Source organism: Triticum dicoccoides, chromosome 2B (assembly GCF_002162155.2).
Source record: "Triticum dicoccoides isolate Atlit2015 ecotype Zavitan chromosome 2B, WEW_v2.0, whole genome shotgun sequence".
Taxonomy (NCBI): domain Eukaryota; kingdom Viridiplantae; phylum Streptophyta; class Magnoliopsida; order Poales; family Poaceae; genus Triticum; species Triticum dicoccoides.
The window spans coordinates 822110775-822126821 of NC_041383.1; positions in this window are offsets into that span (position 1 = coordinate 822110775).

Consider the following 16047-nt stretch of genomic DNA (forward strand, 5'->3'; position numbering starts at 1 on the left):
CATTTTGCGAATGGGCGAGTAGCAATTTACGGAGACACTACTTCGGATTCGGTCCAATGCATACATCCTAGTGTTGCCAAAAATTGCTTGCCAAATAAGTGTGTTCAAAGTCGAAATGTAAACTTGACAAATCAACAACAGTTTCTATTAACCATGTTAAAATGGGGCAAGATTGCTTGCGTTGCAGTAGTACATCCTTCCTAACAGTAATCCGGAAACATTAGTTCGGATTCAGTCCAATGCATACATCCTAGTAGCGCAGAAGCTCCTATGCCATACTGACATGAACTTGCTTCAATTAGCTAGTCTCCAGTGCAACTGCTCTCTATCTCGCTTTTGCTGGTGCCTACAGCTCAAGCATCTTGGATGTCGCTACAGACTGCATGCATCTATACTGTGTCTTGGAGAGTAAGGCACTGAAATTTTACCCTGTTTCTGCAGTGGAGTATCTTCAAGCTTCCGGGAGTCTCCATACACTGCAAATGATCATTCCGTGATGACTGTCTCCTCTGGTTTGGCTAGTATGTTCGAGAACATACATGTCAGACACGGCATTGTTACAGACTCTTGCTTTGTTCCTTATGGCCTCCTACATGGCTTTCTTTTCTTATATACTGGTCAGTAGAGCTCGCATTTTTAGTTCCCCCCTCTGTTTTATAGTAGAGTGCCAATTAATTTTCTCAAAAATCAAACTTCATAAGCTGTGATCAACCACAATATACACCCTGAGCCACTTGTCCGTGACAAGCAAGTCAGACAATCATGAGCCGATGGCGTTCTCGGCAGTATTCTTGCTGCTGCACCTCAGTTACCTATGTTGAGGGCAACCGGCTCTGGCTGCGGCAAGTTATCGGTTGCCTGCTCGGGAATGCTAATGTACTAGAAGAGGGCGTTGGCGAAGCATGCCGGCAGTAGCACGTCGGGAAACAAGTACTGACCGATCCTTCAAGAGCCTGGTGCCACCCCTAGCGACACAGAGGGTCTAGTCGACGACAATGTTATCGTTGCAAGTGGTGGAGAAGCAGCTCGACCTAGTGATATAGTGGGCATGAGCCACAAATGTCAGTGATTCAATTTAAATTCAAAACATAGTGCATATACATTTATTATGGATTGTTGAACCCTCCCTAACATGCGAGACACATTTGACCACAAAAATGTGTAAAACATCATGCTGGTGATTCGGCTGACAAGCATCTTGTAAACATTTTATGTACTCTACATTTAATATTTACATACACATAATCGTGAACTAGAACTTTGTCAGGATATTTCTGATACCATACTCTTTAAAGGGCTCTACCAAGATATTTTAGGATATACAGACAAATATATAATGTGTTCATGAAGTATCACAAATTATCCATTAAAGCATGCAATTCTGTGTTTCATTATTTTTCTCACATTTACGGGGATTTGGTTCAAATATGTATTTTAAGGCAACAAAAAGAGACAAAGTGACGTAACTCTCATTACATATATGGTTCATATTTAGTACAACGCATGCGATTTTTTGAAACTAGAGACATTACAGAGTAGGCATACAGAACAATGTTATTAACATTTATTAAATGCTTGCAAATAAGTATAGAGATTTAGTATAAATATTTAGTTTATTTTTACTCACCTTGTGGCTAGAATTTTCCTTAATGTTTTTTCTAACCGAAATGGTTTAACTGAGATCTCTTTTATGGTACAATGTGATGAATTGCAATGTTCATTCACGAAATTTAAGGGTAGTTAGCGATATATACCGCTGTGATAAACCCAGCAGTAGCGTTCGCATTGCCACCAAGCTGGCAGCAGTATATGTTTGTTGAGAATGTTTTCGGGATAAGGGAATTTAGCCCACCAGATGCATCGTCCTGACCTACTCAAGCTTCTCATTCTCTTTTATTTTCATCACAACCGTAACCCGTCGGCTAGGGTCCCAGAGGCCGCCTTGGCGCGTTAATGCTAGCTTATTAGTATCAGTTTCTGATGTTTTGAAAAATTTATGAAAAACAACAATATTTTGAAAATTTCAACATTTATTTTGATAAACATGATTTTTTAAAATAAATGAACTGGAAAAATAATTAAAAAATGACACTAAAAACAGAAAAATTAATAAACAAAAATGAGAGATAAAAAATAAAGAACAAATAAAAGAAAGAAACTAAAATACAAAAAGTGGGCCGGCCCATCTCCCGCCCTCGGGTTAGATGGCTATCGAAGCCCTGATTATGTGCCGCAATGAGCATGGCATAAGATTTTCCTGTTGCGGGCCGCCAGCCACCATACTCCAGGCCACCTTATAAATAATTGGGCCAAGCCCACTGGGCTAGGAGCGCCGGACTAATCCAGCAGGTTCACCACATCCTTTATCTCCGCACGATCAAAATGGGCCACCAAATCTAGCATGTCAACATGAGTAGTCTTGGTAGTACAGAGCGTCGAGGTCAAAGTGCCAGATGGGCTCCTTGGGTTAGCCCAGGAACTCAAGAGTAGAAGCCTAGGAGAGCTGCCATCTTGGCCTCATGCTTGAAGACCACCTCGTCGTCGATGTTGAGAGAGCGAATCACATTGCTAGGAGCTATAAGGCAAGAGTATTGACCGCCTTGCATTTTCCATGTTGCTTCCAATAGACACCTTGTCGTTTCATGGAAGTGGCGAGGCACTGGCAGACATCCATGCGATACATGAAGAAGATCCTCATCTGCTGATAGGTTACGATTCTCTTCCAAGAAGTCAAATAGATTAACAACAAATTGGGGAGTTTAACGATGTTGCCTCCTCGAAACCTTGGCTGCAAACATGAAAGTTTTCTTGTGTGAGGTGAATCCTCCTAAAATCCGTGCACAAACTTGAACGGTGGGAGCAAAAACTATTGAGAATTAGCATACAAATGCACTTGTGGTTAATTGAAAACTGCAACGGAATCAAATAATCTCAGCACCACATCATGTACTAACTAAAGGATCGTTGCTTAGCACGGAAGAAACATATGCAGCAGCATATATGGAGGCAGAAAATGTTACTTAGTAGGCAAGACACTCCTTAGTCTATTGTCTTGTGGTAGGAGTAAGTTTTCCTGGATAGCAACAAGCATCAACAGAGAGACACCCGATTTTACGTGGAAAACCCCCCAACATGAGGGGAAAAACCACGGGACGAAGCCACCCAAATCCTCTTCCACTATTATCAAATGTGGGATACAACAAGTTCTTTTCTAGACAGCACTAGAGATCTCATACATCAAGGTTTGTGAATCTTGGATGAACACAACAAGATTTGGGGCTCAAGAACTAGGGACTGGAACAATCTCATCAAAGATGGTGGAACTGAAGCTTGACGGAGACAAGGTAGTGGATCTGGAAAATCACAACCTTGGGGAGGAGCTCCCTTTGTTTCTTCCTTCAATCTTCCTCTTCTTCCCTTGCTCTCTTGGTTTTCTCTCTTCTTCTCTCTTGGAGGATGAACTGATTTTCGTCACACTTGGTGGTGGCTGCTGGATGGAGGATAAAGCATCCCCATCCTCTCATGTGCAAAGTCCAAAATGACCCTAGGTCATAACCCTAATGGGTAGTTGGCTTCTGCACCTCTATGGCCTGCCTAAAAGGGCCTCAAATGGTCATCTCCTCACAGCCCACATGAGGAGGATATACCAACAAATTCCCCCCCCCCCCGACTCATGACGGGGGCACCGCCATGCCTGCTACCTTGCAACATGCTTGTAGCTTCTCATTTGGCAATATCTTGGTCATCATATCCGAACCATTGTCGTCGGTATGGATCTTCTCAAGTTTCAGCAACTTGGAACTCACAACATCTCGAATCCAATGGTACCTCACATCAATGTGCTTGGTTCGAGAGTGATAGCTTGAATTCTTGGCAAGATGAATAGCACTCTGACTGTCACAAAATAGAACATACTTCTCTTGCTTCATGCCAAGCTCTTGCAAGAAGTTCTTCATCCAGAAAACTTCCTTGCTAGCATCAACTGCCGCAATGTACTCAGCTTCTGTAGTTGATGTAGAAACACATTTCTGCAATCTTGATTGCCATGACACTGCTCCCCCTGCATATGTCATCAGGTATCCAGATGTGGACTTCCTACGATCCATGTCACTTGCATAATTTGCATCTGTATAGCCCTGCAATACAGGATCGCCGCTTCCAAAGCGTAAACGAGATGTAGAAGTATCCTTGAGATACCTGAGAATCCACTTCACTGCTTCCCAGTGAGCTTTACCTGGATTTGTCATGAACCGGCTAACAACTCCAACTGCATAGGCAATGGCAGGCCTAGTGCATACCATGGCATACATCAAACTGCCCACAACAGATTGGTAAGGTACTTTTCTCATTTCTTCTTTCTCCTTCTTGCTTGTAGGACATTGTTTGGAATTCAGTTTGTGATGGCCTGCAAGTGGAGAGATAACATATTTTGCATCTTTCATATTAAACCTTTCAAGTACCTTCTCAATGTATCTTTCCTGTGAGAGCCAAAGCAGCTTCTTTGATCTATCACGGGAGATCTTCATGCCAAGTATTTGCTTAGCTGGTCCTAAATCCTTCATGGCAAATGATTTACTCAATGCCTTTTTGAGGAGTGCAATCCTCTTTGTGCCATTTCCAACAATCAGCATATCATCAACATACAACAGGAGAATAATGAAGTCACCCTCGGTGTATGACGATGTCCTGGACTAGGGGGTACTCACCATGCTGTCTCCCGACCAGCTGGATCGGGCCGAGGACCCCCGTGGCTGTTCACTATTGGGCCAGTTCAGACAGCCCATGCCGCATGCAAGAAGGATTCCACAAGACTTGGCGCCCAAGACAAGGGCTCCTCTAAACCCTAGGCCTACGATGCATATATAAACTGAGGCCAGGATAGTCAGTGGACAATCTCATATTCATTATTACAATCTCGTGGTAGATACATGTACTCTGTACTACACCCATATGGATACAATCAAAAGCAGCATGTAGGGTATTATCTCTTCGAGAGAGCCCGAAGCTGGGTAAAATCCTGTTTCCATGTTACCATCGCTCCAAGACGCCTAGCTTAGGACCCTACTACGAGATACACCAGATATAGAACCGACAGCGTACCTTTTCATAAAGACACAATGATCAGGTTGTGCTTTATGGTAACCAAGCCCAGTCATAAAAGACTCAAACTTCTTATACCACTACCGAGGAGCTTGTTTCAAGCCATACAAGCTCTTCTTCAATTTGCAAACTAAGTGCTCCTTGCCTGCAACCATGAACCCCTCTGGCTGCTCCTTGTATATCTCCTCCTCTAGGTCACCATGCAAGAATGCAGTCTTCACATCAAGTTGTTCAATTTCCAAGTCCATGCTAGCAGCCATGCCAAGCACAACTCGGATTGAAGACATCTTGACCACCAGAGAGAATATCTCACCATAATCGACACCCTTTTTCTGACTGAAACCTTTCACAACCATCTGGCCTTGTACCTTGGATGTGAGGTGTTTTCTTTGGTCTTCACTCTGTACACCCACTTGTTCTTGAGTGCTTTCTTGCCCTTTGGCAGATTCACCAACTCAAAAGTATCATTCTCATATAGGGAATTCATCTCATCCTGCATGGCTTCTGACCACTCTTCCTTGTTCTCATCAGACATTGCCTCCTCATAGCATGAGGGCTCCCCTAGATCTGTCATCAACACATATTGATGTGTGGACACTTAGAAGAAGGAATGTGACCTCTTTCACTTCTTCTTTGCTGCTGCACTGGTGGTGAATCAGGTGGATTTTTGTTGGCATTATCATTACCAACTTCATCATCATCATCACTTGATGGCTGCTCGTCACTTTGACTTGTACTACCTTGATCAGTTGCATCTCTACTATCATCAGCGTCAGCATCTCCCCCATGATTTTCATTCACGAGAGGATGATGGATTGGGTCCAAGTCAACCTGAGGTGTGTTGTTCATTGGCTTCTCTGGTTTCCCAATATCTTTTATTGTTTCATCTTCAACGAACATCACATCCAGGCTTCACACAATCTTCCTATTGGCTGGATCCCACAACCTGTAGCCAAACTCTTCACTTGACTGGCTAAGGTAGATGCACTGCTTTGTCTTGCTATCAAGCTTGGATCTCTCGTCCCTTGGAACATGTACAAATGCCCTGCAACCAAAAACCTTGAAGTGCTTGTATGATACCTCCTTCCCTGACCAAACTCTCTGAGGAATATCACCTGCAAGAGGAACTAAGGGAGATAGGTTAACCACATACATATAATTCATCAATGCTTCAGCCCAAAATGAATTAGGTAAGTGAGGATGAGAGAGCATAGCTGTGACCCTCTCTGTGAGTGTCCTATTCATTCTCTCTACATGACCATTGAGCTGAGGTGTCTTTGGTGGACTCTTCTCAAGCCTGATGCCAAAATTTCCACAATACCTTTCAAAAGGACCTCGGTATTCACCACCATTGTCTAATCTCACGCACTTCAATTTCCTGTCAGTTTCTCTTTCAACCTTGGCATGAAACTCCTTGAAAGCTTCAAGCGTCTGGTATTTGTGTTTCAGCATATACACAAAAACCTTTCTGGAATGGTCATCAGTAAAAGTCACAAAGTATAATGCACCACCATGAGATTTTTCAGTCACGGAGCAAACATCAGTGTGCACAATATCAAGAACATTTTCTGCACGATGTGGAGGGAGTGTACGAAATGCAACCCTATGTTGTTTGCCAGCAAAACAATGTGCACAGGGTTTCAAGGATATACCTTTGAACTCAGGGAGGCACTCCATGCGAGCAAGAGCGTGCATGCCCTTCTCACTCATATGTCCAAGCCTCTTGTGCCACAATTCAACCGAAGTGTCTTTTTCAGCAATGTTTAACACCTCATTGCACAACTTGATTTTAATCACATAGAGATTACCTTGCTTACTTCCTCGAGCCACAATCAGAGAGCCTTTGGTGAGCTTCCACTTTCCTCCACCAATATAACTAGAATGTTTGATGTCATCAAGCTTGCCCACTGACAACAAATTCAGCCTTATATCGAGAACATGTCTCACATCATCGAGCACCAATCTGCAATCTGTGTTGTTTCAATGCATATAGAGCCCTTGCCAACAATTGCTGACGAACCACCATTTCCCATCCCCACTTGACCAGTAACACCACTAGTGTAAGATGTGAAATACTCCTTGTATGATGTGATGTGGGAGGACGCACCTGAATCCACAACCCAACTCATGGCATCATCACGAACAACACTATAGCAATCTTCATTTTCAATGACTAGATAGTCCTCATCTGTTGCAGTCATGGCTGAACTGCTCTCAGCCTTTTGCTCGATTTTCTTTGTCAGTTTCTCCTCTGCAAGCTCTCTTTTATACTACCTGCACTCGCTCTTTATGTGTCCCAGATTGCCACAATGAAAGCAAGTAATATCTTTTCTCTGTTTTGACTTTGATCTCCCCCTGGATTTTCTTTTGCCTTGCTGAAATCTTGTATTGCTGCATCCACGCTTCTCATTCTTTCCATGAGTTTCAGCCACATACGAATAAGAAGAAGACGATCACCCTTTTCCTTCTTTCTGGCTTCTTCATTCAGCATACTGTTCTTCACCATCTTCAAAGTCAGCTTCCCACCGGGAGCTGAATTGCTAAGTGACACAACAAGCGTGTTCCAACTATCAGGCAAGGAACTAAGCAGCAAAAATGCTTGCACCTCATTTCCAAAGTTGATCTTCATGGCTGAAAGCTCATTTATATGGCATTAGAAGACATTCAAGTGCTCAATCACACTTGTGCCATCTCGGTACTCAAGCTTTGCAAGTCTTTTGATCACCGAGGCCTTGTTCATTGATGTCTTCCTCTCGTACATAGACTCTAACTTCTCCCACATCTCATATGCATTTGTGTCACTTGCAACATGGTGGAAAATATTGTGATTGATGTACAACTGAATCATACTGCCTTTTTGTGCAACACTCTCCATTCTTCTTCCGTGACACCGGTGGGTAGCTTGTCTTTCACAATTGGCTCATACAAATCCTTGCAATAAAGGATGTCTCCATCATGGGCTTCCATAATGAGTAATTGGAAGAATCAAGTTTTATCATGACACTTGTAGTAGCGCTTTCTTCCAAAGCCATTGTGAGCAACACTTTTAGCAACAATTAAGCAACTGGGATTTCCAACCTTCTAAGCAACCAAGGTGATGCTGCCACTTTGTTGAGAATTAGCACACAAATTCACTTGTGGTTAACTAAAAACTATAGTGGAAACAAATAATCTCAGCACCACATCATGTCCTAACTCAAGGATCGTTGCTTAGCATGGAAGGAAACATATGCAGCAGCATATATGGAGGAAGAAAATGTTACTCAGCAGGCAAGATGATGACCCACAAGTATAGGGGTTCTATTGTAGTCCTTTTGATTAGTAAGAGTGTCAAGCCCAACGAGGAGCAGAAGGAAATGACAAGTGGTTTTCAGCAAGGTATTCTCTGCAAGCACTGAAATTATCGGTAACAGATAGTTTTATGATAAGGTAAATCGTAATGGGTAACAAATAAATAAAGTAACTAAGGTGCAGCAAGGTGGCCCAATCCTTTTTGTAGCAAAGGACAAGCCTGGAGAAACTCTTGTATAATGCAAAGCGCTCCCGAGGACACATGGGAATTATCGTCAAGTTAGTTTTCATCATGCTCATATGATTCACATTTGTTACTTTGATAATTTGATATGTGGGTGGACCGGTGCTTGGGTGCTGCCCTTTCTTGGACAAGCCTCCCACTTATGATTAACCCCTCTCGCAAGCATCTGCAACTACGAAAGAAGAATTAAGGTAAACCTAACCATAGCATGAAACATATGGATCCAAATCAGCCCCCTACGAAGCAACGCATAAACTAGGGTTTAAGCTTCTGTCACTCTAGAAACCCATCATCTACTTATTACTTCCCAATGCCTACCCCTAGGCCCAAATAATGGTGAAGTGTCATGTAGTCGACGTTCACATGACACCACTAGAGGAGAGACAACATACATCTCATCAAAATATTGAAAGAATACCAAATTCACATGTTTACTTATAACAGGACTTCTCCCGTGTCCTCAGGAACAAACGTAACTACTCACAAAGCATATTCATAATCATAATCAGAGGAGTATTAATTATCATTAAGGATCTGAACCTATGATCTTCCACCGAATAAACCAACTAGCATCAACTACAAGGAGTAATCAACACTACTAGCAACACACAAGTACCAATCTGAGGTTTTGGGACCAAGATCGAATACAAGAGATGAACTAGGGTTTGAGGGGAGATGGTGCTGGTGAAGACGTTGATGGAGATTGACCCTCCCCCGATGAGAGGATCAATGTGATGACGATGGCGATGATTTCCCACTCCGGGAGTAATGTTTCACTGGCAGAGCAGCTCCACCGGAACCCTAGATTGGTCCTGCCCAGGTTCTGCCTCGAGACGGAGGCGCTTCGTCCCGAAAGCTTCCTTATGATTTTTACCAGAGTAAAAGACACCATATAGCAAAAGATGGGCACCAGAGGTCTGCCAGTGGGCCCATAAGGTCAGGGGGCGTGCCCAGGGGGTGGGGCGCGCCCTCCATCCTTGTGGCTAGCTGGTGGCCCCTCTGGTGCTTTCTTTGCCCAATATTTTATTAATTCCAAAACTGATCTCTGTGAAGTTTCAGGACTTTTGGAGCTGTGCAGAATAGGTATCTAATATTTGCTCCTTTTCTAGTCCAGAATTCCAGCTGTCGGCATTCTTATTCTTCATGCAAACCTTGTAAAATAAGAGACAATAGCTATAAGTATTGTGATATAATATGTAATAACAGCCCATAATGCAATAAATATTGTCATAAAAGCATGATGCAAAATGGACGTATCAACTCCCCCAAGCTTAGACATCGCTTGTCCTCAAGCGAAAGCCGATATCGATAAATATGTCCACATGTTTAGAGATAGAGGTGTCGATAAAATAAAATACGGACATGAGGGCATCATGATCATCTTTAGAATAGCAACATATATTGTCATATAATTTCTTATGATAAAGTAACAATTCATTCACAAGGTACAGTATAAATCAGAAACTTCATTGAAAACTAACAAACCATGATCTCAGTCATTGAAGAAATTGCAATTTATCATAACATTGGAAAGAGTCAATATAAGAGCTGTTCAGCAAGTCCACATACTCAATTATAATTTAATCTTTCACAATTGCTAACACTCACGCGATACTTATGGGTACAAAGTTTCAATCGGACACACAGAAAGATAGGGGCTTATAGTTTCACCTCCCAACTTTTTACCTCAAGGGTTATGTCAACAATAATACTTTATGAAAAACTTACATCCAAGTGGATATATATATCCGGATCTTTCCAACACATAGAGCTTGCCAAAGGAAAAGGTGTAAAAAAGGAAAGGTGATGATCACCATGACTCTTGTATAATGGTAGGAGATAAAAATAAAAGGTAGGCCCTTGCTAAAGAACGTCACTTTATATTGCCACTTGTGATAAAGACCTTTATTATGCAGTCTGTAGCTTTTATTTCTTCCATATCACAAGTTCGTACAATATTTTATTCACACTAATAGATCATGCATATTTAAAGAGAGCAATTTTTATTGCTTGCACCGATGACAACTTACTTGAAGGATCTTACTCAATCCATAGGCAGGTATGGTGGACTCTCATGGCGAAACTTGGGTTTAGGGGTGTTTGGAAGCACAAGTAGTATCTCTACTTGGTGCAAAGAATTTGGATAGCATGAGAGGGAAAGACAAGCTCAACATGTTGGATGATCCAAAACAATATAACTTCTATTCGGATATAAGCGAACATAACTCATTATGTTCTCTTCCTTGTCCAACATCAACCTTTTAGCATGTCATTTTTTAATGAGTGCTCACAATTACAAAAGATGTCCAAGATAGTATATTTATATGTGAGGCCTCTCTTTCTTTATTACTTCCTATTAATTGCAACAATGACCAAAACTATGTTTGTCAACTCTCAACAACTTTTATTCATCATACTCTTTATATGTGAAGTCATTACTCTCCATAAGATGATCTTCTTAGTTCTTTCTTTCTTTCTTTTATTTAATTCCCTCAAGATCATAGCATGAAAGCAAAGCCCTTATCTCAAAACTACTCTTTATTATATATATCACTGACTCGATTACATAGAGGGATCATAAGGAAAAACTCAAAACTAGATCATACTAAAAACTTATTCTGCTAGATCAAGATATAGCCAAAAGGATCGAACTAAGAAAAACGACAAAGATAAAGATGTGATGGTGATACGATACCGGGGCACTCCCCCAAGCTTGGCAGTTGCCAAGGGGAGTGCCCATACCCATGTATTTAGATCTCTTTCTTCGGAGGTGGTGATGATGGAGTTGTTGATGAAGCAGGCTTGTCGTCCATCTTCCAAGGTATAGGCTCACCATCATAGAAAGATGAGCGGGTCTCCGGGATCCTCGAATCTGCAGCCAAACTCATCCTCTTGAATTAATATTCATACTCATAGTTTTGGTTTTGCAGGTCATAGATCTGGGCTTGGAGATGCTCGATTTTCTCAAGAAGCCTGAAGATGGCCTCCTCAATGCTCTTGGGGTCCAACTTGTGCTTGTTGGTGAACTCCGTGATCATCATGTGGTTGGTGTTGAGTCCACGTTCCACCATCCCTTGACACTTGAAAACCTGTTGCTCCATTGCTTCGAGTCTTGTCTCCACTTTTCCGGTCTTCTTCGGCCCCTCAACATCGCGGATGTGCAGCACCCCCTCAAGCATCTCAATAGCTTGAGGGTGTCGCAGCACCTCCACAAGGTAGGGGTTGATGACCTTCTTGAAAAACTTGTCCTTGGGGGCGCTTGGAGATGTCGTGGTGATCTAGATCTGTCAGAAAAACAGCTCGAAACAGAAACAGGAGATATTGTCGTGGTACAGTGGTCAAAACTTTTGGGAGATTATATAATGAATTTTTACCAAACAAAATTAGTATTCTGCAAGAAAATGGAGTCCGGAGGGCACATGAGGTGGCCACAAAGTCGGGGGGCGCGCCCAGGGGGGTAGGGTGCGCCCTCCACCCTTGTGGTGGCCTCGTGTCTCTTTCGGACTACTTTTAATTTTTCCTACTTTTTTAATATTCCAAAACGGAGAAATTTTATCATTTGAAACGTTTTGGAGTCAGTTTACTTACTGTACCACATACATATTCCTTTTCAGAGTCTGAAACATTCTGGAAAGTGTCCCTTATGTACTCCTCCGGTGTCACGGTATCAATTATATTGGTCTCAACACTTATGGGAGTACCTGAGATATAATTTTAAGTCTTTGATCGTTTACCACCTCTGGATTTTTACCTGTGGCATTGTTAATTTTTATGGCACCGGAACGATAAACCTCCTCGATGATGTAGGGGCCTTCCCATTTAGAGAGAGGCTTTCCTGCAAAAATTCTTAAATGAGAGTTCTATAGCAAAACATGATCACCTACATTAAACTCACGCTTTTGTATCCTCTTGTCATGCCATCTTTTAACTTTTTCTTTAAACAACTTGGCATTCTCATAGGCTTGGGTTCTCCATTCATCAACTGAGCTAATATCAAATAACCTCTTTTCACCGGCAAGTTTGAAATCATAGTTGAGCTCTTTAATAGCCCAGTATGCCTTATGTTCTAGTTCAAGACGTAAGTGACATGCCTTTCCATAAACCATTTTATATGGAGACGTACCCATAGGATTCTTATAAGCAGTTCTATAAGCCCACAAAGCATCGCCAAGTTTCTTATACCAATTCTTTCTAGATCTATTAATAGTCTTTTGCAATATTAATTTAATCTCTCTATTGCTCAATTCTACTTGACCACTAGACTGAGGATGATATGGAGATGCAACTCTATGATTAACATCATATTTAGCCAGCATTTTATGAAAAGCACCATGAATAAAATGTGAACCACCATCAGTCACTAAATATCTAGGGACTCCAAACCTCGGAAAAATAACTTCTTTAAGCATCTTAACAGAAGTGTTATGATCAGCACTACCAGTTGAAATATCTTCTAACCACTTTGTAACTTAATCAACAACAACTAGAATATGTGTATACCCATTAGAGGAAGGAAAATGTCCCATATAATCAAATCCCCAATCATCAAATGGTTCAATAACAAGTGAGTAGTTCATAGGCATTTCCTGGCGTCTACTAATATTACCAATTCTTTGGCATTCATCACAAGATAAGACAAACTTATGGGCATCTTTAAAGAGAGTGGGCTAATAGAACCCGGATTGCAATACCTTATGTGCAGTTTTGTCTCCAGCGTGGTGCCCTACGTAAGCTTCGGAGTGGCACTTGCGTAGGATCTGTTCCTGTTCATACTCAGGTATATAACGTCTAATAACACCATCTACTGCTTCTTTATAAAGGTGTGGGTCATCCCAGAAGTAATGTCTTAAATCATAGAAAAACTTTTTCTTTTGCTGGTATGTGAAACTAGGTGGTATAAATTTAGCAACAATATAATTAGCATAATCAGCATACCATGGAGCATTACGAGAAGCATTTATGACATTTAATTGCTCACCAGGAAAGCTATCATCAATAGGCAGTGGGTCATCAAGAACATTTTCTAACCTAGACAAGTTATCTGCAACGGGGTTCTCAGCTCCCTTTCTATCAACAATATGCAAATCAAATTCTTGTAGCAAGAGAACCCATCTAATGAGTCTAGGTTTAGCATCTTTCTTTTCCATAAGATATTTAATAGCAGCATGATCAGTGTGAACAGTTACCCTGGAATCAACAATATAAGGTTTCAACTTATCACAAGCAAAAACAACTGCTAAAAATTCTTATTCAGTGGTAGCATAATTTCTCTGGGCACTGTCTAGAGTTTTACTAGCATATTGAATAACATTTAATTTCTTATCAACTCTTTGTCCTAAAACAGCACCATCAGCATAATCACTAGCATCACATATAATTTCAAAGGGTAGGTTCCAATCAGGTGGCTGGACAATAGGAGCAGAAATCAAGGCTTTCTTAAGTATTTCAAATGCTTCTACACAATCATCATCAAAAACTAAAGGAACATATTTTTCTAAGAGATTAGTGAGAGGCCTAGAAATTTTAGAGAAGTCTTTAATAAACCTCCTATAGAAACCAGCATGACCAAGGAAACTTCTTATACCTTTGATATCTTTAGGGCACAACATCTTTTCAATAGCATCCACTTTAGCTTTATCAACTTCAATACCTCTTTGAAAAAATTTATGCCCCAAGATAATACCTTCATTAACCATAAAGTGGCACTTCTCCCAATTCAAGACAAGATTAGTTTCTTCACATCTCTACAAAACTCGATCAAGGTTGCTCAAGCAATCATCAAAACAAGTTTCATAAACGGACAAATCATCCATGAAAACCTCAACAATCATTTCACAAAAGTCAGAGAATATAGCAGTCATACATCTTTGAAAGGTAGCAGGTACATTACATAAACCAAAAGGCATACGTCTATAAGCAAAGGTACTGAAAGGACAAGTAAAAGTGGTTTTCTCTTGATCCTCTTTTGACACAGGTATTTGAGAGAAACCAGAATAACCATCTAGAAAGAAAAACTGAGTATGTTTGGATAATCTTTCTAGCATTTGATCAATAACATGGACCGATGCCCTATTTTCTACTAGTGTTGACCTAGTAATATAGTGGGCATGAGCCACAAATGTGAGTGATTCAAGTTCAATTCCAAATATAATGCATATACATTTATTCATGGATTGTTCAAACCCTCCCTAACATGCGAGACACATTTGACTACAAAAATAGGTAAAACATGATTCGTTGACAGGCACCCTGTAGAAATTTTATACATTCTACATTAAATATTTACACATAATCATGAACTAGAAACCTATGTTAGGATATTTCCGAGAACATACTATTTAAAGAGCTCCACCAAGATATCTAAGCATACACATAGATATATACACTATGTTCATGGAGTATCACAAATTATCCACTAAAGCATGCAATTTTATGCTTTCTTATTTGTCTCACATTTATGGGGATTTGGTTCAAAAATGTATTTTAAGGCAACAAAAATAGAAAAAAGTAATGTAACTTTCACTACATATATAGTTCATATTTAGCACACTGCATGCGATGTTTTGAAACTATAAATATTACACAGGTGTATGAAGATCATTGTTATTACCATTTGTAAATAATCATAAATAAGTATAGAAAATTAGTATAAACATTTAATTTGTTTTTGCTCACTTTTTACAAACATTAAAGAAAATTTAGACCACAAGGTGAACAAGAGTAGTGTCATCAAAGATTCACCTACTGTGGGTAAATAAAAGTAACTGAATTAGAAAAAAGCTTCGCTATATTTTTGAACACACGCGGTTAAAGAGAGCACGTTGAGGTAGAGATCCCAAACACAGCCTTGGTCTCCGCCCAATCGAAATGGGCCACCAAAGCTGCCTTGTCAGCACTAGCAACTCTTATAGTATAGAGCATCGAGGTTGAAGTGCCTTACAGTCTCCCAAGGACGGCCTACGAACTTAGGAGTAGAAGCCCATGAGAGCTGCAACCTTGGCCTCGCGCCCGAAGACCACCTCGTCGTCGATGTCGAGGGCGCGAATTGCATTGTTGCGACACCACTGCAAGGTAAGAGCGGTCACCGCCTTGCATTTTCTTTGTTGCTTTCAATATACACCTTGTCGTTTAATGGCGAGGCACTGGCCTGCCTCAAACCGAAAAACATGTTTATCTGCCGACAGATTATGGTATTCTTTCCGGATGTCAAATAGATTGACAATAAATTTTAAAATTTAACAGTGTTGCCTCTTCCAATCCTTTGCGGCAAAACTGAACGTTTTCTTGTGCGAGGTGAGTGCTCCTGAAATTCAGACATTTGAAACAGACATTTTGATTGACTCAACTACAAAAAGTTCAGTTAGTATATGCCGAAGAAAAAAATCTTGCTTTTCCAAATATAGTAGCTTACA